This window comes from Papio anubis, chromosome 4, assembly GCF_008728515.1.
Source record: "Papio anubis isolate 15944 chromosome 4, Panubis1.0, whole genome shotgun sequence".
In the NCBI taxonomy this organism is placed as follows: Eukaryota; Metazoa; Chordata; class Mammalia; order Primates; family Cercopithecidae; genus Papio; species Papio anubis.
Genome location: NC_044979.1, coordinates 50,006,396 through 50,032,776, shown reverse-complemented (window position 1 = coordinate 50,032,776; position 26,381 = coordinate 50,006,396). Strand labels below are relative to the sequence as shown.

At 36.4% G+C, this 26,381-nt stretch overlaps 1 long non-coding RNA gene across 1 annotated transcript in view; it reads left to right on the top strand.

Moving 5' to 3' along the window:
• The first annotated feature begins 1,906 nt into the window (after positions 1 to 1,906).
• LOC103883161 overlaps positions 1,907 to 26,381 on the top strand; it is a 67,132-nt gene continuing 42,657 nt past the window's right edge. The window contains exons 1-3 of the long non-coding RNA XR_645294.4: positions 1,907 to 5,001; positions 9,573 to 9,661; positions 17,857 to 17,928. This is a non-coding gene — a long non-coding RNA (uncharacterized LOC103883161). The remainder of the gene's footprint in view (positions 5,002 to 9,572; positions 9,662 to 17,856; positions 17,929 to 26,381) is intronic.

The window sequence follows — 26,381 nt, the reverse complement described above, 5'->3', positions numbered from 1 at the left end:
TGCAGTTTCTTCCTAGCCTCTATGGTCTTTACATTTTGTCATGTTTTTGCAATGGCTGTTACCGGTTGTTCCTTTCCATGTTTAGTGCTTCCTTCAGGGTTTCTTGTAAGGCAGGCCTGGTGGTGACAAAATCTCTAAGCATTTGCTTATCTGTAAAGGATTTTATTTCTCCTTCACTTATGAAACTTAGTGTGGCTGGATATGAAATTCTGGGTTGAAAATTCTTTTCTTTAAGAATGTTGAATATTGGCCCCCACTGTCTTCTGACTTGTAGAGTTTCTGCCCAGAGATCTGCTGTTAGTCTGATGGGCTTCCCTTTGTGGGTAACCCGACCTTTCTCTCTGGCTGCCCTTAACATTTTTTCCTTCATTTTAACTTTGGTGCGTCTGACAATTATGTGTCTTGGAGTTGCTCTTCTCAAGGAGTATCCTTATGGCATTCTCTGTCTCTCCTGAATTTGAATGTTGGCCTGCCTTGTTATGTTGGGGAAGTTCTCCTGGATAATATCCTGCAGAGTGTTTTCCAACTTGGATCCATTCTCCCTGTCACTTTCAGGCACACCAATCAGACGTAGATTTGATCTTTTCACATAATCCCATATTTCTTGGAGGCTTTGTTCATTTCTTTTTACTCTTTTTTCTCTAAACTTCTCTTCTTGCTTCATTTCATTCATTTGATCTTCAATCACTGACACTCTTTCTTCCAGTTGATCAATTTGGTTACTGAAGCTTGTGCATTTGTCACTTAGTTTTTGTTTCATGGTTTTCATTTCTGTCAGTTCGTTTATGGACTTCTCTGCATTGGTTATTCTAGTTATCCATTCTTCCATTCTTTTTTCAAGGTTTTTAGTTTCTTTGCCCTGGGCACGTAGTTCCTCCTTTAGCTCTGAGAAGTTTGATTGAAGCCTTCTTCTCTCAGCTTGTCCAAGTCATTCTCCATCCAGCTTTGTTCCATTACTGGCGATGAGCTGTGTTCCTTTGGAGGGGGAGATGCGCTCTGATTTTTTGAATTTCCAGCTTTTCTGCACTGCTTTTTCCCTATCTTTGTGGTTTTATGTGCCTTAGGTCTTTGATGATGGTGACGTACTCATGGGGTTTTGGTGTGGGTGTCCTTTCTGTTTGTTAGTTTTCCTTCTAACAGTCAGGACCCTCAGCTACAGGTCTGTTGGAGTTTTCCTGAGGTCCACTCCAGACCCTGTTTGCCTGGGTAGCAGCAGCGGAGGCTGCAGAAGATAGAATATTGCTGAACAGCAAGTGTTGATGTCTGATTCTTGCTCTGGAAGCTTCATCTCAGAGGTGTACCCAGCCGTGTGAGGTGTAAGGTGTCAGTCTGCACCTGGGGATACCTTCCAGTTAGGCTACTCAGGGGTCAGGGACCCACTTGAGCATGCAGTCTGTCCGTTCTCAGATCTCAACCTCCATGCTGGGAGAACCACTGCTCTCTTCAAAACTCAGTTGAAAATGCAGAAATCACCTTTCTTCTGTGTCACTCATGATGGGAACTGGAGGCTGGAGCTGTTCCTATTTGGCCATCTTGGGCATCCCCCCTTCCTCATATCTTTATGAATTTAATTTTAGTTGCAATAATTGTGCATGATACACAATTCTAGTATTTTTCTTTCTTTTAAATTATACTTTAAGTTCTGGGGTACATGTGCAGAATGTGCCGGTTTGTTACATAGGTACACACATGCCATGGTTGTTGGCTGCACCCATCAATCTGTCATCTATATTAGGTATTTCTCCTAATGCTATCCCACCCCTTGCCCCCCACCCACCAACAGGTCCTGGTGTCTGATGTTCCCCTCCCTGTGCCCATATGTTCTCATTGCTGAACTCCCACTTATGAGTGAGAACATGTGGCATTTGGTTTTCTGTTCCTGTGTTAATTTGCTGAGAATGAATGATTATTTTATTTTAATTGAGCAACAAGTTAAACCTTAGGAAATTGCACATAAACATTTTGGATTTCTGGCTTCTTTCAGATAACTGGAAGGTTTGACAGCGTTGCGTCTGCACTTCCTTGTGATATCAACCTGCTCTTTTTGAGAGATATCTGCCCTTTTTAGGTGAAGAATATGGAGCACGTTTGTCACATGCTCCATCACCGCCTTCTCCAATACACACATATCCTACCTGCTTCATTTTTTTATTGTTTTCCTTATAAACATTTTAGTTTGCAACCCTCATTATAAACATTCTATGTTAGATGTTTTAAGTTACATAGACTTAGAAATTCACTGTTAGGCTAAATACAACATAGTTTCCATGGTTTTTTTGGGGGGAAAGGGTCAATTTTCTTTAAATAATAAAATATTATAAGATGTCGCTAGCAACTATTGGTGGGATGTCGCCTTTATATTGCTTGGCATTTCTAACAGTGTATCTGCTGATGGATATGCTCTGATCTGTTTTCTCCATGACCAACAGGGAGCAGTGTTTTGAAAAAATCAACCAGGATTATGGCTGCTGTTTGTAATTCAAATAACAGAATCAAGCTACACAGCCGTGGAAATAGTAATGGGACTTATTATCCTGCCTTTACCACTTAGATCAATCATATTCTTTTCTCAACAACAGCACGACTTCCTCTTAACTTTTGCCTCCCTATTCTTTAGTTCTTTGTCTAAATAAACTCTAAGTTATTTGAGGCAGGAGCCTTATTTTCACTGTGATGTTTTGTGAAATGCCATATGCACACATGACATTTTGTAGATAATAAAGCCAGCAATGATTATAGGCTGTTGGTAGTCTTCTGTTGATATCCCTGCTGGTAACAATACACAAAGATATCACTTGACATTCTATTGAGTTAATAGTGACTATTGTGTTGATTTTTACTGCTGTTAAGAGCAGGAAAAGTATTGATTTTAATCAGAAGAAACAGGGAGAAATTGCTTCAACATGTGTTTTTTTCTTGATCTTTGAGAATGTCATGAAATAATGAAAAGAATAAATAATAATCTATATAGGGCTCCTTCAAAAGGGCTGAAAGGTTGTTTGAAAATAGTGACCCACAGATAGAAATTTAGTTTTTGAAATGAAATGTTTAATCAGCCATCTTAGAGCAACCTTTTGCATAACTATTAAAAGCTTTTCATTGGAATATTAAACAATGTGATTTTAGTCAAACTGTGATTGAATATATAAAAAACACTGGTTTAATTTGTTTATCATTTTAACATTTATATATGTATTTATTCATTCAACAAATATATACTGAGCCCCTACGATACAGCTGGTGTTGTCCTAAGTCCTGGGGGGTGCAGCAGTGAGCAAAGCAGATGAAGTCATTGCTTTAATCTACCTTGCATTATTGTGGATAAAATAGACAATAAAAGTATAATATGTTCAATGGCAATAAGTATTATGGAGAAAAAAATGGATCAGGGTGATGGAGGATGGAAACTGCCAGTGTACATGAATTGTTAGTAGCCATTTTATATAGAAGTCTCTCTTGGGGACCTAAGGAAGTGAAAAACAAGCAAATGTTGATATTTGCCAAAAGAATGCTCATAGCAGAAGAAAGCCACGGTCCTGAGGCAAAAGTGTGCCTAAGAGATAGCAAGGAGTCCTGTGTGATTGGGAGAGTAGCTGATGTCAGCAAGGATGTTGGGGGATTCAGACATCATAGGGCCTTGGAGGCCATCATAAGACATTGGCTTTTGCTCTGATTGAGATGTGAAGGCTGAAGGCCACAAGCAGAAAAAGTGACCTGATGTTACTTTCCTTAAAAAGGATTAGTTTGGGTGCTATCAGAATAACTGGAATGGGGCCAAAATGGAAGTAAACACTGTGGTGGCTAGTTCAAATCTAGGCAATGCACAAGAGTGATTTGGATCAGGATGATAGCAATAGAGGGTGTGACGAGTGATTAGATTTTTATCATATTTTGGAGATAGAGGGGACATAATTTTTTGATGGAATACATGATGGGCATGAGATAAAGCTAGTGGCCAAAGATGATTCTAAGGTTTTGGGCCTGAGCAACTAAGATGGGCAATGCTGGAAGTAAAGATTTGGTAGGGGAACTTGGCAGGTCACTTTGGGACATGTCAAATTTGGACACTGGAGAGATAAGTGTTTACTTCCAAGGGAAAGGTTATGGCTGGACCTGAACATTTGGGAGTCATCAGCATAAAACTGGTATTTAGAGCCATGAAAGTCAGGAACTAGAAGAGATCACTTAGGGAGTAAGTTTGGATGGGAATTTCTGAGAGCTAAGGCCTAGAGATTGGAGGAAACAGCAATGAAGACTGAAGAAGAAAGAGACGCTGAGATACAAGGAAGAGCAAAAGATAGTGGTGTTCAGAGGCCAGGTGAAGTACTTGTTCAAGGAGGGAGGGGCACAGAGGCAAAAACTCTTTATAGGTCTAATGAAAGGAGGATGGAGTTGGCAATGGGGGGTTATTATTGACAATTTTGTGAATTGTTCGATAAAATGGCAGAGAAAAAGCCTTTCTGGGCGAGTTCAAAGGAGAATAAGAAGACAAAAAGTAGACACAGCAACTATAGATAATTCTTGAAGAGTTTTGCTATAAAAAAGGAATGGTATTGTTGTTTCAGCCATGTTGAATGAATAGTCAGATAGCACACACACCCAGCCTGTTAGGACAATGTTTATTGGGAGAAAAGTTACAGGCACAGAACCAGTATCAGAAGTGTGAACTCCCATTGCCTTATTGCATTTTAGAGCAGTGCACAAAGATCTAGCAGGCCTGAGTGTCAGACTCTAGGAGAAGGACTCTATCATCAGCCTGTGGAGCCTTCAAGCTGCACCAGCTCCTCTCCCATTGTGATGGGATGGCTGGGATACTTGGACTCCTGTCTGATTCCTTTCATTCCTGCCTTGGCTGCTCACAGGGCTGTGGTTCAAGCCTCTGACTGACCAGAATTCATTATTCATTATTATAATAAGCACTAACTCCCCAGTTTCTATGGGAACTCTGTAGTACAAATTCTTTTCTGGGAGCCCAGCCTAAGGGAGATCAGTCTTGAGAAGGTAAGTCTTTTATGACATAAGAAGCAGTAAAGGTTCTGAACTCTTTCCCTCCCTCCCTTCCCTCCCTCCCCTCCATTCCCTTCCCTTCCCTTCCCTTCCCTTCCCTTCCCTTTCCTTCCCTTCCCTTCCCTCCTCCCTCCCTCCCTTCTTTCCTTCCTTCCTTCCCTCGCTCCTTCCTTCCTTCCTTCCTTCCTTCCTTCCTTCCTTCCTTCCTTCCTTCCTTCCTTCCTTCCTTCCTTCTTCTTTGAGGTAGAACATCATAGATTTTTGAATGCTAATGGGAATAATCTAGTAGAAACGAAAAAGCATCGAAAATATAGGGGAAATAGTCATTGGAGAGATTTCTGTTGAGAAGGCAAGACGATTAAGATTCACCCAAGAGTGGAGAGCTTTGCCTCTGAGAGGAGGATGGATAGTGCATCTGCATTTAGTGGGAAGAAGGCAGGGTTTGTAAGCACAGACGTGCTTATGCTGTAGACAGAGATTGTGGGCATTCCCTTAGGACTGCTTCTAATTTCTCAGTGAAATGTGAACTTGCATTGAGAGCAAGGAGACAGAAGTAGTTGCTGGAGTGATTATAATAGTGTGTGATTAACAACCCTATTTTATTCAGAGAGAACAAATGTCATTAGGTATATGCCTTAAAAAAAAAACTGCTTTCGTTCTCTTACTCAGCATTGAATTTTGTGGATTTATGGTAGTCAATTTAAATTAAATCCACTTAGCTTTTGGTCAAATGTTTATGTCTATGGGCCATCTTTTGTAGAAAATAAATGTCACTTTTTATGGTATTCAGTGATTTGAGCCGTGTTAGATGATTCTGACAACATAACAGAGAAATGAGCAAAATGTACATGTGGTTATATGAAATGTGGGTAGAAGAATCTGTGCTTATTAAGCATATAAATATGTTTAAAATTCACAAACCTTCATACGGCTGACAGTAGGCAAAAGCATGACGTTTGAAATTGTCTTTATTGCCTTCTGAGGGCATGGCATGATTGGCACATCATAACCTACTTGTAACTGTTAGACTGAACCAGTTATTTGCATAAATTTATTTTTTTCCATGTTTGGGGCTTAGATAATTGGATTAAATCATAGCAAAATAAATGAGGCCTGGTATACTTATGCTTCCTTGGATGGATGAGGAGATTAGCTATTCTGGCAAAATGCATGTATTTAAAAAAATGTCATTATATGTATGATTCTTTAAAAAGCAAGGAAAATATCCCATTTTAAAATAAATAAGGTGACAGATAACAATAAGACTCCATGGCTTTTGATTTCCTCAGCTTTAATATGGAGGTCAAGTTAAGGTTGTACTAATTGACTTCTACAGACCCTTCCAATTATAACATTTTATGATCTCTAAAAGTAGTTTCAGTGGGTGAGCTATCTGTAGTTGAGTTATTAACCTGGACGATACCATATACTAGTTTTCCAACATATCTTTTTTTTTCTTCCTCCAAGAAAGCATTTCCTTAGTTCTTTTTGAGATAATTATGCCTTTTTACTTCAAATTGTTAAGGTAGCTCAAATGGAATGTGGGAGTAATTTCAAACCTCATTTTTAAATGGCAGGAGTCTTGTGGCAAAATTTCCATGGAATTTATTAAAATGTAAATTTCCAGAACCCATCTTCTAAGCTTACAATTGAATGGTTTGAGACTAGGCCTGGGAATCTGCATTTTAATAAGCACTCAGGTGGTTCTGAGGTGGGTGGCCAAAAAAAAAAAAAAAAATCACACACATTAAAACCCTGTCCCTGTAATCCCAACACTTTGGGAGGCCAAGGTGGGCAGATCACCTGAGGTCGGGAGTTGGAGACTAGCCTGACCAAGATGGAGAAACCCTGTCTCTACTAAAAATACAAAATTAGTTGGGCATGGTGGCACATGCCTGTAATCCCAGCTATTCGGGAGGCTGAGGCAGAAGAATCACTTGAACCCAGGAGATGGAGGTTGTAGTGAGCCAAGATCGTGCCATTACACTCTAGCCTGGGCGACAAGAGCGAAACTCCGTCTCAAACAAACAAACAAACAAACAAACAAAAAACCCCCTGTCTTACTTAATATATAGAATTTATATAGCTATGTATATATGACTGATTTAGTAATACTGGACATAAGGACCCAATTCCCATGATATTTAGCTGAAAAATCAAAAGATGCTGAAAATTAACAAAGAAATAGAAAATAAAGGCGAATACGGCAATCTTCCCAGCTTGCTAAACCTGGAAGAAAATTGCATTGGGAGAAGGTCGAAAGATGTTGCAATAGAAGTTGTCATATGTAAATTTTATTTAAATATAAAATATAGCCTTTGGCATGAGTTGGGAGGCACCGAAATATTGAGCTCCAGAAAGTGACACATCATATTATGATGTTAAAGAAAAAAAACAGCTCAGCTTTGTCTTCTGTTAGTAACTCCAGACCCACACAAGACAACAGCTACTGAAAATATGGATCTTAAATTTGTAAAATAATAAAGTTCTATATCTCCATCCTGAAATCTATGTTGAATCCAGAAAACTATCATTTTGAAAGTTATTGGAAATTAAGAATGCTGTTAAATGATGCTGCTGAGTTGTCTCCGTCCCTCCTTCCCTTCCTGACTCCCTTCCTTCTTCCATCTCTCCTTCTCTCTCTGTTTGTCCTGGTAGTGTTTTTTTTTTCACATTTAGATCTTGTGTATGTATTCTACAGTTAAGAGGAAAGCCTTATCCATTTCTTGGTCTTTAAAAAGTTGCTTTTATTTTTTTTAAATTACAGCTTCCATAAGGGTAAGAGCTATGACAAATACTGTACTTATAAAACCTTACTATTTTTGTTTAAATTTATTTATTTATTATTATTATTATACTTTAAGTTCTAGGGTACATGTGCATAACGTGCAGGTTTGTTACATATGTATACTTGTGCCATGTTGGCGTGCTGCATCCATCAACTCGTCAGCACCCCTCAACTCGTCATTTACATCAGGTATAACTCCCAATGCAATCCCTCCCCCCTCCCCATGATAGGCCCCGGTGTTTTCTACTGTAATGAGCAATATTAGAATTGCAACCAATGTTTTAATGAGCTTTCTGCTGTTTCTTTCTTTCTTTTCTTTTCTTTTTGAGATGGAATCTTGCTCTTGTCACCCAGACTGGAGTGCAATGGTGTAATCTCTGCTCACTGTAACCTCTGCCTCCCAGGTTCAAGTGATTCTCCTCCCTCAGCTTCCCAAGTCACTGGGATTACAGGTGCCCACACCACGCCCAGCTAATTTTTTGTATTTGTAGTAGAGACAGGGTTTCACCATGATGCCCAGGCTGGTCTTGAACTCCTGATCTCAAGTGATCTGCCTGCTGTGGTCTCCCAAAGTGCTGGGATTACAGCCGTGAGCCACCACACCTGGCCTCTGCTGTTTCTTTTCTTTTCTTTTTTCTTTTAAAGACTATTTCCTGTCTTTATTTCTGTTTATAAATTAAAAAGTTAAGTCTTAGACTTGAACCCTTTGATAGTGAGGAAGATAACAAAGTATGTCCTTGTATTTATTTATTCATTTATTTATTTTTAAATTATACTTTAAGTTTTGGGGTACACGTGCAGAACCTGCAGGTTTGTTACATAGGTATACACGTGCCATGGTTTGAATCTCAAAGAACTAGTAGGATTCTACCCTAGCAAGAGAATGAGAAATACACTTCGAGCAAAAGAAACAACAGAGGCACATGTGACAGTTTCATGGATGCCTCTGCTGTTTCTTTTGCTTGAAGTGTATTTCTCATTCTCTTGCTAGGGTAGAATCCTACTAGTTCTTTGAGATTCATTGAAACTCTTACTTCTTTAGGATGACTACCCTGCAGCCTCCCCATTCTCCTAAATTAATTGCCTCGTCCTCTGAGTTTTCATAATAGTTTTACCATACTACTTATCAGCTTATGAGCTCCTTAAATAGGATGATCATATAACTTAATTTGTTTGAATTACTTTTCCTGGCAAAAGTATTAACGGACCACCCTTTCACTCTAAAGTGTTACAGTTTGGACAGTAGATGATGCGTCCATCTGTCATGTCTTTTTATCTCTAGTGTTTAACCTATTACCTGGTATGTAAAAGTTTAATAAAATTTTGTCAATGAGTTGTAATTGAATTTATTATTTGATGGCTGGAAGGACTGTTAAAATTCCACCAGAGGCCTTTGGGTATTTTATAGATATTATTATTTATAGGTATTAATGTTTTAAGAGAGCCACACTGGGAGCCCACAAAGCTGTTAGTGACTCTGAAAAAGGCAAAGAGAGACATAACCTTGCCCAGCCTTTCAGGATTTGGCTGTAACCTAGATAGAGCCCACTGGTTTCTAAATGCTGATCTAGAAAATGTCCAAAGGAAAGTAAGAATCCTTGAAGATATGTTTATCGTTTCATGGCAAAAAGAAAAAAAAAAAGGTGCAGGTAGTGAGTTACAACTAAATTTATTATACTTATTGGATGGTTCTTTAAGATTATAGACTATTGTTTGTATGTTAGAATTTTCTTTCTTTTCTTAATTGATGGTAATTACTTAAAACACTCTTTCCTAGTCAAAATAAGAACTCGGCAATCCCAAAGTCTGGCAAACATTGACTAAGAAAATGGGCTGGGGATGGAGAGTGCTACCTGGACTCATCAGGTAAGAATAATGGAAGGACTCAAATCTGTCAGTTATAGAAAGATCAGTCCTCTTTCCTATCCCCTTCTGGGAAACTCCCATTTGAGAGGGATAGTGTCTGTTTTGTCCACAGCTTTATTCCCGGGATTTACACAGTGCCTAACACACCGTATTTAATAATTATTTGTTATATAAATGAATGCATAGACTTCATGAGTAAAATCATCTGCTAAGAACATCTGAAGTGGCCCAGCCTGGCAAACAGTTCAGCCACTGTGCCTGGTTGGGTGTCCAGGCTTCACTGTGAGCAGGTATCAGTTTCTACTCCTAGTTCTTATTTTGGTTAAAATTTTGGCTAAGCATTCAATGTTTCTTTGTGTAGGCTATTGCAATGGTCTCTCTTTCAAATTTTAAAGCTCAAAAAAAATTGTGGTAAAATACATATAACATAACATTTATTATCTTAACCATTTTTAAGCCTATAGTTTGGTAGCACTAAGTACATTCATATCCTTGTGTTACCACCATGACCATACATCCACAGAACTCCTCATCAGCAAAACTGAAACTCTGTACCTACTAAACAATAATTTCCCATTCCCTCCTCCTCCCAACCCCTGGAAACCTCTATTCTACTTGCTATTTCTATGAATTTGACTACTCTAGGTACCTCAGATAAGTGAAATAATACAGCATTTGTCCTCTGTGACTTACTAGTTTCATTTATCATAGTGTCTTCAAAGTTCATTCATGTTGTTGCATGTGCCAGAATTTCCTTCCTTTTTAAAGACTGAGTGCTATTTCATTGCATGTATACATCATATTTTGTTTATTCATTTATTCATTAATAGACACTTGGGTTACTTCTAACTTTCAGCTATTGAGAAGAATGCTGCTATGAGCATGACTTACAAATATCTCTTCAAGTTCTTGCTTTCAGTTCTTTTGGGTATATATACCCAATGTGGAATTGCTGGATCATATGGTAACTTTATTTGTCATATTATGAGGAACTGACATACTGTTTTCCATAGCAGCCACACCATTTTACATTCTCACCAATAGTTTGCAAGAGTTCTGATTTCTCTTTTTTCCTTTCTTTCTTTCTTTCTTTCTTTCTTTCTTTCTTTCTTTCTTTCTTTTGACAGTTTTACTCTGTTGTGCAGGCTGGAGTGCAGTGGTATCATCTTGGCTCACTGCAGCCTCTGCCTCCCAGGTTCCAGTGATTCTCCTGCCTCAGCATCCCGGGTAGCTGGGATTACAGGCACATGCCACCACACCTGGCTAATTTTTGTGTTTTTAGTAGAGATGGGGTTTCACCATGTTGAGCAGGCTTGTCTTGAACTCCTGACCTCAGGTGATCCGCCCGCCTCCGCCTCCCAAAATGCTAGGATTACAGGTGTGAGCCACTGCACCTGACCAAGAGTCCCAATTTCTCATCTCTGCCAACAGTAGTCATTTTCTGTGTTCATGTGTGTGGTTCTTTTTTCTTTTTTTTTTTCTTTGTAGCAGCATTTTTTAAAGATGTGAGTTGTAATAGTCTGTTAACTGGCCTCCTTGTCTCCAGGACCACTCTCATGCAATCAGTCCTCTTCCGTATAGCTAGAGTACTTTTTCTTACCTGCATATCTGACCATGGCAAATTTATCCATGACTCTCAATGTTTCTTGCTTTCAATTCTAAACTTCTTAACATGCTTCCTTCATAGAACTCATTTCTATCCACTTTATTTGTATTCTAGTTGTAAATATCTGCTCTTCTTTATACTTACTGTCTTACCTGATCTGTCACTCAAGTCCCTACAACTTTGTACTGATGACTTTTTCAGTATGGATTACCTTAATTCTGTGTTTCCAAGATTTTGTGTATTACTTTTGTGCCTTTTCCCTCATTCTTCATTTCCCATCTATAGATTATTTTTCTGTAACTTTTTCCTTTGATAAATTGTAAACAGTTTAATTTTTAAAGTTTATTTTCATTCTTAGCAAAAATATCCATGAAATAAGGGATTTAATAAGCTGGTCATATTCTTCTTCACACATTTTAAATGAATTCATATTAAGTAAAAAGTCTATCTATATATCACCAGAAATTCATCTCCGCCAGCGCTGTATGTGCCACACTTTGTAAAAAGACTATGCTAATTTACCGTCCCAGTCTACCTGATCATCTTTAACTCATCTTTAGGATGAGCTCATCCATCGGTATTAAATAGTGTAGTGAATCATGGTGTTAGCTCTGGAATTAGATGAGTGGTCCGGAGCCTAATATGCCATTCCCTAATTGGGTAAACTTGGACTGTTCCTTAACCTCAGTAAACTCTGTTTTCTCTTTTGCAAAAGGGGTTAATAATAATTCCTACTTGAAAGACTTGTTGTGAGAAGTTAGAGGATAATGTATGCAGAGCTCAATATTTTCTAACTATTCTAGCTTTCCTGTTGCTCTCTATGTCATTAAAAGATGATCAACATTTGCTTCAGTTAATTCATTCAAAGTTCTTCCATTACGAAATTGATGAACAAAACAGTAAAGTGGAATCAATACAAGATATGCTTTTATGGTAGTTCTAACATAACGCATATATTGCAATCTTTTTAATTTCAGAGCCAAATGGGATGTAAAGTTGACCCTGAGGATATTTTTCCTATCTGTTTTAGTCAAGTTCTGTAAGATTAGGTAATGTATCTCTAATGGAATAGAGGCAGATGGGTGTGAAGCCAAGTGTCAACAGCTGCCTCTTTGGGATCCCAATGACTTCGAAGACAACTAGATAAGACTGAATATTTATTTCAGTTTCTAGTATTAGAGGACATGAGAACAGTTTTAGGAATTGCTTATATCTCTCAACCTTGATCCTTTCCAAATCTCTTGAGTCCAAGTTAGATTTTTCTCTATTCTCTATTGTGTTTGCTGGTTCCCTTGGCAGCCCTTTGTGCTTAAAACTGTCCCCTTTCTTTACTCTTTTGTCCTCAAAATGCAGGGTTTTTTTTCATTTACCATTTTTGCACAAATTCCCTGTGCAAAGAAACTGAAGGAATAGGAAGAAAAAAATGAAAGTATAAGAGGAATAAAAAAGAAGAAAAATCAAGAGATGGTTGAAAGCTTGTTCTTCTGTAACTCTAACATTTAACTGAACATTGGCTTTCTTGTTATGTGTAAATGACTTTGTCTGTATTTCCTAGATAGTAAGCCCCTTGGGCAGAACCCATACCTGTGCCTTCCCTGTATGGTGTGAACATTCTATAAGCAGTGATACCATATTATTATCTTCAAACTGAAAGACTCTCTTCGTAATATAAGAGACAGACAATCAGAAGAATGCTATTTTTTTTTTCTACCAGATCCATTTTGGTCTTACGTATTGAATATAAACAAGATTTATAAGTTATTATTTCCATATCAATAAAAGAGAAGGGTAGGCATGATTTTCTTTTGAAATGTTCCTTTTTATCTGAAGTCAATTTAAAAAATTAAGATTTTTTTCCTTAGTAGTTGCTAAATGTATAATATTTATGTATCACTTGATCTTAGCCAAAAGGCCGAGAAGCGATAATATTTATGTATCTAAGACCTTTACCTTACAACTTTATGGACTTCTAACATTTAACCTATGTGAACATGACATTTAAGATGAAGTAGGTGGTATGACAGTGACACCTGAAAAACCAGGAGTGTACTATTTTTCATTTATCTAGCTTCAAGTTCTTATGATCCCTTCAGAGACATTAGACCTTTTGATTCTAATACAATATTTTGTATTTAAAGACTAATTAGGCTATTTGTCAAGAATGCTCATTAAATGAAAGGTCATATCTTTGGGCAGAAAATATGAATTATGGATAATACAAGTGAGTTTACTAGAGAATTCAAATTATATTTCAAAAGAAGTTCACAGCTTACTTTGGTAAATGAGTTCTTAGTGCTTTTAGTTAATCAATTCTGGCAAAATAATGATTACTTGAATGCAAAAAGAGTCACATCACAGTTCTTTTTGTATTGATTCATTTCTGCATAATTCATACCAAAAGTTGTGTGTCAAACCAAACTTTATTTTTATGTTGTCAGAGAAAAATTTAGTAACAATTATTATTTAAAACAATCTCCTTTTTGCAGCAGAAGAGATTTAATTATATGTCTCTATGAGAACCATAACCCAATTTTATAAAATAAAATTAAATGAAGCATTTTCAGAGTTGCTGCAAAAGGAAGCATCTTCAAGCAAAGAATATGTGAATTATGTAATGGGATGTGGGGTACCTTGGGGAAAACAGATTGCCAAAGATTTCTAATTATTAATTTTAATTAAAAGGAGTAAAACATAATGTAGCTATAATTCTTGTGAGGGAGAAAGAAGAATTAAATGTTAATACTCACCTGCATGTTATTTTCCCATTTTAAATAGTAAATGTACTGTTCTGAATCCCTTTGATTAGCACGGGCTTACTCTACAGAGACCTAGAACCCTGGGTCGGGAGGGGTTTGGTTATTCTGAGATATACTCAAGAACATGGTCAGTTCTGTTAGACCACTGCTGGCTTAGGATGGGATCTGGGTTGCATGGAAGCTAAGGTTCTTCTGGCAGCAGATATAAGCTGTGACTGAAATGTTCTTGTAGCAGAGCTGAAAAGAGCCTTCTGAGCAGATGTCGTTAAGATTTATAAAGACTCTAGATTAGCAACCGCCATAAGTGGCTGAGAGGTAATAATAAAAGCTGACAGAGAATCAGCATTTAGAGATTCAAAAAGCCTTGGGTTAGTAGGTCAGAGAATGACTCAATTGAGAAGCATTTTGAAGTCAGGATGGCTCAGAGTATTGATTAAGACCTTTAACTTCATGCCAACTTGTTGCTTCACTTAGCGAGTATTTCCTCAACAAACATGCAAACAAGTCTTAATATATCAGGGCGGTAGGGTTTCTTTCAAGTGGGTGTCAAAACCAAGTCTTGGAAAGAAAGACGAGTAAGAAGAGCTGCTACATAAGAAAGGTTAAGTGACACTACTTCACAGAACACAGAACAGTACAATAAAGAAACCTCGAACTGTTGCCTTGTACAGTTCTCTGCTTCAGTCCTGATAACTGGTTTGGCTCTAACTCCTTTAGTATTATAGAACACTGCAAGCATTAATTGCTCAACAAGAAAAATCATTTTCACATTATGCAATATTTATAACATTTAAAATCAGCTGTAAGGCTGATCTTTCTGCCTCTCCAAGTACACAGTTGGGGGAGTACCAGCTCTTTGATGCTTTCTGATGTGAGGAATGACCTAATTGATGAAGACGATGAGTTATTTTAGCTTTTCAACTGAAGGATCTTTCCACAGGGAAACCAGAAGGGCTGCCAATTATATTTCAGCTTTTTCCTCTAAGTCACTTTGTAAGATTACATCTCTCACAGATGAAATGATAAAATTAATGAGGGTGTATAATAATGTTTGGAAATAATAAATGATACCAAATGGAATTTCTGTCATCCAGTCCAGTAGATCTGTGGTTGACCATTATTCTCTGGTGAAAGCTTTGAAAGCACAAATAAAGTCATAATAAAGTACCCTACTGAGATGTGAGAAAACCTTGGCTTAAATTTACCTTCCATCTCAGAGTTTATCATGCGTTAGCTGAGGCAGAGTGTGGAGCAAAACAAAACTCATGAGTTCTCTCTTTTTAGTTTGACTACTTGTTTGAAAAGTGTAGTAGGGAGATTAATTTTAATAGGTAATATTGATGAAATTCTTAATATATGGAAGGAACAATAGGGAACAAAAGGGACAATAGGGAACAAAAGGGTTAAAGCATTGCATCTCTGTTAAAGAATTTACCATGTTCTGGAAGAGATAAAAATCTAAACAAAAATGACTATTAAGAAGGGTTGTAATAAGTCAAATCTCTGTAAATAAGACTGGGAGGCCTGGAGGTCATTACAGTGATATTAAGAAGGGCAGAGAAGAAAATACACCCCTTTCTAAAGACTTGGTGCTGGCTACTCCTTATTAATAATTTACTAAATATATAATGTTGGTGTCTTAGTGTGAAATATATGTAGCCTTCTCTCATTTACCCTCCATCTTTAATCCTTCCCCAAACTGGGGAATGATAATTTAGTTGCTAAAATTCAGGGCACTGATTAGGCAGTATTTGCTAGTGTGCAAATTGGACACTGTACGTTGAACATTACATACATACATTTTGTGCATTTTCTTCTTCTTGCCCAATGCAGCTGAGGCGATGAGCTGATCCAGGGTGCACTGTCAGAACAATCCTGGCCAGATTTCATAATATATTTTCTTTCTCCTTCTTCTTTGTCAAAGAGCTTTGTCCAGCTTTCTGAGAGTAAAGTTACCCATCTGTTTTCTGCTCTCTGATGTTCCGGCCATATCTGGACTTAAAACTTTGGCCCTGTTTTATCTAGGCAACCTTGACATTAACCTTTGAAGAAAATTCCTCTTGTTTCATCTACTGCAGGATTTTTGAATGTGTGTTGGATATGACTTTCAACATACTGCAGTGGTAAGATCCTATACTTGGGTCTGGAGGTGGTGGAAAAACACAGGCATTGTATATTTTCTAATATGGCTAGTATGGCATCTTTTCTAGTATGGCTTTCTGTGATTGAGTGGGAACACATAAATTGAGACTTATGTTTGGGAAGTGATGTGCCTCATAGCAAGATGAAACATCTGTCTGTTTTGCATGGCTGTCACAAAATAATCAAAGACTGAGTAATTTATAAAGAACAAAAATTTATTTCTCATAGTTCTGGAGGCTGAGAAGTCCAAGACCAAAGTGCTGGCATCTCATGAGGGTCTTCTTCCTGTGCCCCACAGGGCGTAAGTGTGTAAGACTATGAACTCACTTCTGCAAGCCCTTTATGCAGTGATAATTCATTCATGAGAGTGGGGACCTCATGACCTAAATATCTCCCATGAGATTCTAACTCCCAACCCTGTTGCACTGTGCATTGAGTTTCTAACACATAAGTTTTGGGGGGCACATTCAGACCATAGCTTGGAGTTTTCTGCATTGAGAGATGAAGGATCCATTTAATACAGGGACCTCAAAATGTAAAGAGAAAACTGATTGGCTGTGTGAAGCTAGATGAAGAGGAATAAGAAACTACTATTTGCAAGACTGTGTAATTCCAAGGACTTATTCTTGGATAGTATGATGTTTTTAAAGAACAAACTACTATACATTTGCAAGTTATTAAATTATTAATATTATTTGAGAATTTCAAATGGCTTAATTAATCAATGTGATATAGTGGGAAAATTGGACCTTTAGTTGTAGACGCAATTTGCTGATTACCACTTGATAACTTTGCCCTTGCTTCCCTAACCCTCAGTTCATCTTGTAAAATGCATTAGTTCTACTCCATAGGGCTATTGTGAGATTTAAACTCAGTGCAGCATAGTAAGCACCCAATGTAGTCCCTCATACATAGTGAGACATCAATAGATTGTTGCTACTGGTAGAAATCTTTTGGCATTTGGTAGATTTCCAATAAATACTAATTCTTCTAAAACTTTTAATAATTATGTAGATAGATATATGCCTAGATCTGGTAACAAATATGCTATATCAATAGTCAAAACATTCTCTCTTAATTTTATTAGGATATATATTGGAAATCTTAGTGCGGTTTTGATTATACTAACATAATTGTATGGCATTAGTATGCCAAAGGTACTCACAGTTATGCCAAAATTACCTGCCCCAAATTACAACTAATCCTTTCCCAGCTTGTTAATTTCTAAAAAACATCCTGCTGAATCTATACATCAATTTGCTCCTGACAGTTTAATGACAGTAAGTTTTCCAATCCATGAACATAACTATTAGTTTTGGTTTTCTTTAATTTCTCTCATCAATATTTTCTAGTTTCCAGTATATACATTGTACTCATATTTCACTAAATTTATTTCTAAGTCAGCACTCTTTTAGTTTTCTGAATGTCATAAATAGATACTAAATTATGCTAAATACCTTATCTGGGCCATCTATTGAGATGATCATATGGTTTTCCCTTTTGTAGACTGCTGACATAAGGAATTAAATGGACTGATTTTTAAATGTTGAATAATCATTGCCTTACTGAGGTCAGGCCCACTCTTCAAAATATATTAAATTTTATTTGCTAATATTTTTGTATGGATTTTTACATCTGTGTCTATGAATACTTTATTTTCCTCTAATATCTTTGTCTGGTTTCTTTATCAGGGTAATATCAGCCTCATAAAATGAGTTGAGAAGTGTTTCCTCTGCTGTCTCCTGGAAGATTTAAGGAAATTGGTATTATTTATGTATTTGATATTTAATAGAATTGAACAGTGAAGCCATATGGGCTAAGTTTTCCTTATGGAAAGATTTTTAGACTACAAATTAAATTTATTGTATAAACATTGGGACATTCAGTTTATCTGTTCCTTCTTCAGTGATGATTGGTAGTTTGTATCTTTCAAGGAATTTTGCTATTTTATTTATCAAAATTATTGGGATTATGTTGTTGATCATTTCTTTATATGCCTTTAACTATGTAATATGCAGTGATGCCCCCTCTTCCTATAAAATATTAGTAGTTTTCATTTTGATTAACAATTCTAGAAGTTGATCAATTTTGTCAATCTTTAAAAATAACCAACCACTTTTTAAGCAATAAGCAACTTTAGCAAACTCTTGGGATACAAAGTCAATGTGCAAAAATCGCTAGCATTCCTATACACCAACAACAGACAAGCAGAGAGCCAAATTATGAATGAATTCTCATTCACAATTGCCACAAAAAGAATAAAATACTTAGGAATAGAGCTAACAAGGGAAGTGAAGTACCTCTTCAAGGAGAACTACAAATCACTGCTCAAAGAAATCAGAGGTGACACACAACAAATGAAAAAACATTCCATGCTCATGGATAGGAAGAATCAATATTGTGAAAATGGCCATACTGCCCAAAGCAATTTATAGATTCAATCCTATTCCCATTAAAGTATCATTGACATTCTTCACAGAATTAGAAAAAAACTATTTTAAAATTAATATGTAACCCCCAAAGAACCTGAATAGCCAAGTCAATCTTAAGCAAAAAAGAACAAAGCTGGAGGCTTCATTCTACCTGACATCAAGCTATACTACAAAGTTGCAGTAACTAAAACAGAATGGTACTGGTACAAAAACAGACACATAGACCAATGGAACAGAGTTGAGAACCCAGAAATAAGACTGCACATCTACAACCATCTGATCTTCAACAAACCTGACAAAAACAAGTAATGCGAAAAGGATTTCTTATTTAATAAATGATGCTGGGAGAACTAGCTGGCCATATGCAGAAAATTGAAACTGGACCTCTTCCTTACACCATATACAAAAATAAACTCAAGATGGATTAAAGACTTAAACTCCAAACTATAAAAACCCTAGAAGAAAGCCTAGGCAATACCATTCAGCACATAGGCATGGGCAAAGATTCATGACAAAGATGCTAAAAGCAATTGCAACAAAAGCTAAAATTGACAAATGAGATCTAATTAAACTAAAGAGCTTCTGCACAGCAAAGAAAACTTTCAGCTGAGTGCACAGAAAACCTACGAAATGGGAGAAAATTTTTGCAAACTATGCATCTGACAAGGGTCTAATATCCAGCATCTATAAGGAACTTAAACAAATGTATAAGAAAAAAACCCATTAAGAAGGGCAAAGGACACAGACACTTTAAAAATAAGATACACATGCAGCCAACAAGCATATGAAAAAAGGCTCAATATCACTGATCATTAGAGAATTGCAAATCAAAACCACAAAGAGATACTATCTCACACCAATCAGAATGGCTGTTGTTAAAAAGTAAAAAAAATAATAGATGCTAGTGAGGTTTTGGAGAAAAGGGAACACTTATACACTGATGGTGGGAGTGTAAATTAATCCAACCACTGTGGAAGACAGTGTAGCAATTCCTCAAAGACCTAAAAACAGAAATACCATTCAACCTGGCAATTCCATTACTTGGTATATACTCAAAAAATATATAAATCATTCTATTACAAAGACAGATGCATGTGTATGTTTATTGAAGCACTACTCACAGTAGCAAAGACATGGAATCAACCTAAATGCCCATCAATGATACACTAGGTAAAAAAAATGTGATACATGTACACCATAGAATACTGTACAGCCATAAAAAACAACAAGATCATGTCCTTTGCAGGGACATGAATGGAGCTGGAGGCCATTATTTTTAGCAAACTAATGCAGGAACAGAAAACCAAATACCATGTGTTCTCAGTTATAAGTGGGAGATAAATGATGAGAACACATGGACACATAGAGGGGAACAACACACACTGGGGACTGTAAGAGAGTTGAGGGTAGGAGGAGGAGGAGGATCAGGAAGACTAGCTAGTGGATGCTGGGCTTAATACCTAGGTGGTGAGATGATTTGTGCAGCAAACCACCATGGCATATGTTTACCTATGTAACAAACCTGCACATTCTGCGCATGTACCCCTGAACTTAAAAGCTGAAAATAATAAAAAAAATTCTTTTAAGACTAGTAAAAAGAACACTAGCTTTTGTGTTTATTAATTTTCTCTATTGTTTTTCTATTTTTAATTGTGTTGCTTGCCAGTCTTATTTTTATTACTTTCCAAATTTTACTTGTTTAATTGTAATTTGCTCTTCCTCTTCTATTTTCATAAGGTAGAAGCTTCTATTATTGATTTGAGAACTTTCTGCTTTTCTAATGTAATCAATTGATAGTATAAATCCCCCTCTAATCACTGCCTTAGCTGTGCTCCACAGATTTTGATACGTTATGCTTTCATTTTCAGTCAATTAAGGTATTTTCTAATTTCCCTTGTGATTTTTCTTTGCTACGTAGAAGTACTTAAAATTATGTTGGGTAATTTCCAAAACTTTTTGGTTTTCTAGATAGCTTTCTGTTACTGATTTCTAATGTCATCCTGTTTTGGCCAGAGAATACAATTTGGATGTTTTCATATTTCACATTTAAAAAAATAGTAAAATACATGTAACACCAAATTTACCATTTTAACCATCTTTAAATGTACAGTTCAATGGCATTCCAATATATTTACATTGTTGTGCTACCATCACCATCATTCATCCACAGAACTCTTCTTATCTTTCAGAACTGAAACTCTGCCCGTAAACAATAACTCCTTACTGACCCCTTCTCGCAGCCATTGGCAACTACCATCCTAATAGAATTTGACTACTTTAGATACCCTCATGTAGGTGTAATCACACAATATTTGTACTTTTATGATTGGCTCATTTCACTTAGCAGTATGTCCTCAAGGTTCATACATGCCATAGCATGTGTCAGAACTTCCTTTTTTTTTTTTTTTTTTTTTTTAGACAGAGTCTTGCTCTGTTGCCAGGCTGGAGTGCAGTGGCACAATCTCGGCTCACTGCAACCTCTGTCTCCTGGGTTCAAGCGATTCTCCTGCCTCAGCCTCCCAAGTAGCTGGGACTACAGGCACCTGCCACCATGGCTGGTTAATTTTTCTATTTTTGGTAGAGAAGAAGTTTCACCATGTAGGGCAGGATGGTCTGGATCTCCTGACCTGATGATTCACCCGCCTTGTCCTCCCAAAGTGCTGGGATTACAGGCATGAGCCACTGTGCCCGGCCCAACTTCCTTCCTTTTTAAAGGTCTAATAATATTTCATTGTATGTGTACTCCACATTTTGTTTATTCATTCATGTTGACATTTTTATGGCTCCAGTTATGTTCTATGTTGATGAATATGCACACATGAAAAGAAGGTATATTCTGACATTGTTGGATGGGATTTAATATGTAGCTGTGAAGTTGGTTGATAATGTTTAGGTTTTCTGTATCTTTACTGATTTTCTCTCCAATTGTTTTGTCAGTCACTGAGAAAAGTATTAAAGTCTCCAACAAAGTTGTGTATTTGTCTATTTCTTTCTTCAGTTCTGTCAGTTTTTGCTTTATGAATTTAATCTCTATTGTTAGATATATACACATTTAATATTGTTACGTATTCTTGATAAATTGTCTCATTTACCACTATTTAATGCTTCCTCTGCATTTCTGCTAATATTCTTTGTTCTGAATTCTGTTTTGTATTGTATCAGTGTAAGCACATTTTTTTCTTTTACTAGTGTTCAAATAGTATTTTTTAAATCATTCCTTTACTGTTAACCTATGTATTTATATACCTAAAGTGGGTTTCTTATAGACAGCATTCAGTTTTTTATTCAAAATGACAATCACTATATTTTAATTGGGATATTTAGGCCATTTACACTTAGTGTAAACTTTGGATATAGTTTGACTTAAATCTACCTTTTAAATAGTTGTTTTCTGTTTGTCCTATATGTTCTTTTTTTGTTTATTGTTCATGTCTCACTTTTTTTTGGATAAATGTATTTTTTTATGATTCCATTTTATTTCTAGTATTGGCTTCTGAGTTTTTCTTTAACTTTAATTTTGGGTTCAGAAGTACATGTGGAGACTTGTTATATATAGGTAAGCTGTGTGTCATGGGGGTTTAGAGTACAGATTATTTAATCACCCAGGTAATAAGCATAGTATCTGATAGGTAGTTTTTGATCTTCTCCCTCCTCCACCCTTCACCCTTAAGAAGGCTCTGGTGTCTGTTATTCCCTTCTTTATATGTTCTCATTGTTTAGCTCCCACTTATTAGTGAGAACATATGGTATTTGGTTTTCTGGTTCTGCATAAGTTTGTTTATGATAATTGCCTCCAGCTCCATCCATGTTGCTGCAAAGGACATAATCTCATTCATTTTTATGTCTGCATAGTATTCTGTGGTGTGTATGTGCCATATTTTCTTTATCCATTCTACCACGAATGGGTACTTAGTTTGATTCCATGTCCTTGCTATTGTGAATAGTGCTGCAATAAATACATGCAAGCATTTGTTTCTTTGTGGTAGAATGATATTTATTCCTTTGGGCATATACCCAATAATGGGATTTCTGAGTCAAATGGTAATTCTGTTTCAAGTTAATTGAGGAATTGCCAGACTGCTTTCTACAATGGCTGAATGAAATTACATTCCCACCAGCAGAGTATAAGCATTCCCTTTTCTCTGCAACCTCACCAGCATCTGTTATTTTTTTGATTGCTCAAAGCAATTTACAGATTCAGTGCTATTCCCGTCACACTACCAATGATATTCTTCACAGAATTAGAAGAAAACTATTTAAACATTCATGTGGAATCAAAAAAGAGCCCAAATAGCCAAAGCAATCCTATGCAAAAAGATCAAAGCGGGAAGCATCACGTTACCCCATTTCAAACTGTATTATAAGGCTACAGTAGCCAAAACAGCATGATACTCATATGAAAAGAGACACAGAAAGCAATGGAACAGAATAGAAAGCCCGGAAATAATGCTGCACACCTACCACCATCTTGTCTTTGACCAAGTTGACAAAAACAAGCAATGGGGAAAGGACTCCTATTCAATAAATGGTGCTGGGATAACTGGCCAGCCATATGCAGAAGACTGAAATTGGGACCCTTTCTTACATCATATACAAAAATCATATCAAGATGGATTAAAGACTTAAATGTAAAACCTAAAAGAATAAAAACCCTGGAAGATAACCTAGGCAATATCATTCTGGACATAGGAACTGGCAAAGATTTCAAAAGCAATTGCAACAAAACCAAAAATTGACAAATGGGACCTAGTTAAACTAAAGAGCTTCTGCACAGCAACAGAAACTACCAACAGAGCAAACAGACAACCTAAGAATAGGAGAAAATATTTGCAAACTATGCATCCGACAGATATCTAATATCTGGAATCTATAAGGAACTTAAACGAAAAACAAATAATCCTATTGAAAATTGGGCAAAGGACATGAACAGACACTTTTCAAAGGAAGACATACATGCAACCAACAAGTATATGAAAAATGCTCAACATCACTAATCATTATAGAAATGCAAATCAAAACCACAGTGAGATACCACCACACACTAGTCACAATGGCTCTATTTTTAAAGAAGACTTAGTAGTTATACCAGCTTTAAAAATAATTATTTGTTGCTCTGCTTTCTATATAGTATAAGAATCTTCCAATAGTGTACTTAGCATGCTAGGGAACTCTCCCAGTTTCCTACCATTCTCCAATCATTTTTGTGTTATTCTAAACTGTGAATTTATCACAGTTATTTTAAACCTTCATGTTAGCCCTTTAAAATTTTATGTTTGTCTTTTCTCTTCTTACCTGCTCATATAGTAGTCACTTCTTCCTCCATGCTCTGCTAAAGGTAAAACAATTTGTGTGTCCTGTTTACCCTCAGAGGGGCTTGTCACTCTGGAATTTGTTTATTTGGGTGCCTAGTAGCTTCAGTTCTCTGATAGCCTCACAAAATATTATGATTTTATAAATTATACAGCTTTTTAATTGTTATTGGAAACAATGGCTTAAGTGATATTATCTTGTAGCTTTCTGCATCTTTAGTGGCAGTGAAACTTCAATGACGGGATTTTGGCATTTAGATATTAAGTGAATGCTCTAAAATGCCATGAGTAGAGAATGGTGTTGAACTCCAAAACTCACTTTCCCTCCATTATATCACATTACATTATTAAGCTCTTTAAATATTTGAATAATATTAGTAAGTTATATATTTATACAGCGGTTTTCCAATTAAGAACACTTTAGTTTTTACACTTAGCAACTAATTGAATCTTTGTAGTCTTGTGATTTACACATTACTGAGGTCCTCAGTTTACAGGTGAGAATCAATAACTGAAGCTGATAAGTAATGGAAATAAAACTCAAATCTGCTTCCAAGCACATAGAGGTTTTCAAAATCTGTGCCTATCTATGTGGATATTTAAAGCAGATAGATCCATATGGATTATTTAAATGTTGAGTTTATTCCCTAAAAGATAAAACATAATTAGTGAGAAATTTAGTTCCCAAAATGTAAAACTAATTAGTGAGAAACAGCACTTAATAGAAAATTTATTAATTGTAGAGCTACTTATAGCCATTGATATCATCCCTTTCTGTAGGTGAAAGTCAAATGGATGATTATCTTTGGAACTGTGCTGTTAATTTGCAAAAAAGGAAGGTTTTGCTACTCTTGTAATGAGCAGTAACTGCTTCAGAAATAAGGTCAATATATCTTTCCTAGCATTTACCTATCAGTTGGAGACTATTACTAGAGAACAAATTAATATTTTATTAATATTGTCATTTACACATCATATTTTAATAACCCATGTACAGTTATACTGAAAAATAAAAGATAACATAAAAATGTATCTTAAGGACAAAGAAAACATTATTTTTGAACTTACACATATTTTAGACATTAAGATTTACAGAATTCAAAGTTGAGGTAAGTAGATGGTTCACTCATGCCACATATATGAGAGGGCACAAATTTGAGTAGGATGTTCTTCCTAGTACATGTTTTATATGAATTGCTCTCTATTTCTAAAATTGGTTTGAAGTCACATAATGAGAAATGGTAAAGCATTGAGTTTATTATATGGAATAATTATACCCCAAATGCCTTAATAATTTAATAGGTTTCAGGTCAAGGTTCTAGAAATACTTATGAACTAGAAGCACGTAGTAAGAGTTGAAGAAAATAACAAATACTACTTGTCTCAAAATATATTCTATAGTGCCGAAATTTCTGCCACTGAATTACCTTTGCAGGTTTAGCGTATTGTTTCTAAATGGAACTCGGAAATTTCGCTTTTTATCTGGAAGAGGGAAAAAAAAGTCGGGCTAGCCAGCCATCCATTTGCAAAACTGATGGTACTGAGGGACTGGGATTGCGCCAGATGACTTTGAACAGGAAACAGATCAGAAAGGGTATAAAGCCTATGACACTTCCTCAGAGAAGGTGATCTTGATAAACACGAGGAGATTGGACATACCAGAGAAGAGAATGTAGCAAAGAGTAAAAGATTTCAAGCCATCTGATAGTTTTTCCCAGAGACTTAGTAGACAATGTACTTGCTAACAAGGATAGTATCTAGTCCTTGTCAACACCAAATCAGCAAGTATACACTGTTTACCAGATCTTCACCATATTCATGACACTATTCTGGAAGCAATGAATATAAAAAGAAGCACGTTTTCTCATTTACATATTCTATTATATATTTGGAGTTATAGTAGTACAGAAAAAAGCAAAGATAGGCAATAGCAAAAATAAATAACCACAAAAGAAACTGAGAATCCCGTTGAGTGTGACAGAAAAGTCTGATAGGCAATTTCTAGATTCAGATAATTGAAACCAAGTTCCAATGAGGCAATAGGATTTGAGATAGTCCCTAAGACTATTCCTAAGAGAAATGTCTGGATGAGTGGAATTTTGAGGTGGCATCTTCCAAAGGGAGCTACTCAGAAGAAGCAAAATTCAAGAGAAGTAGACACATTTCTCTGGAGCAGATGATTCTCTGTTGTGAAAGTTGGAAGATTAATAAGGAGATTTAAGACAGGATTGGATTGTGGGGTCTACTTCTCATACCTTTCTTACTCTGTTTCTTAAACGTTGATGTTGCCTTGGCCTCCAGCCTCGAGCTGCATTTCACTCTACATACTCTCCCCAGGAACTCGTATTTTCTCCTAAGACTTCAGTTTTGAAGAAAATGTGTTGAAAGTCTTTAAACTTATATATCTAACTATTTTGTTTGTAAATTGTTTGCTTTCCAAGATAGTATATCCAATTGCTTATCAGACTTCAATAC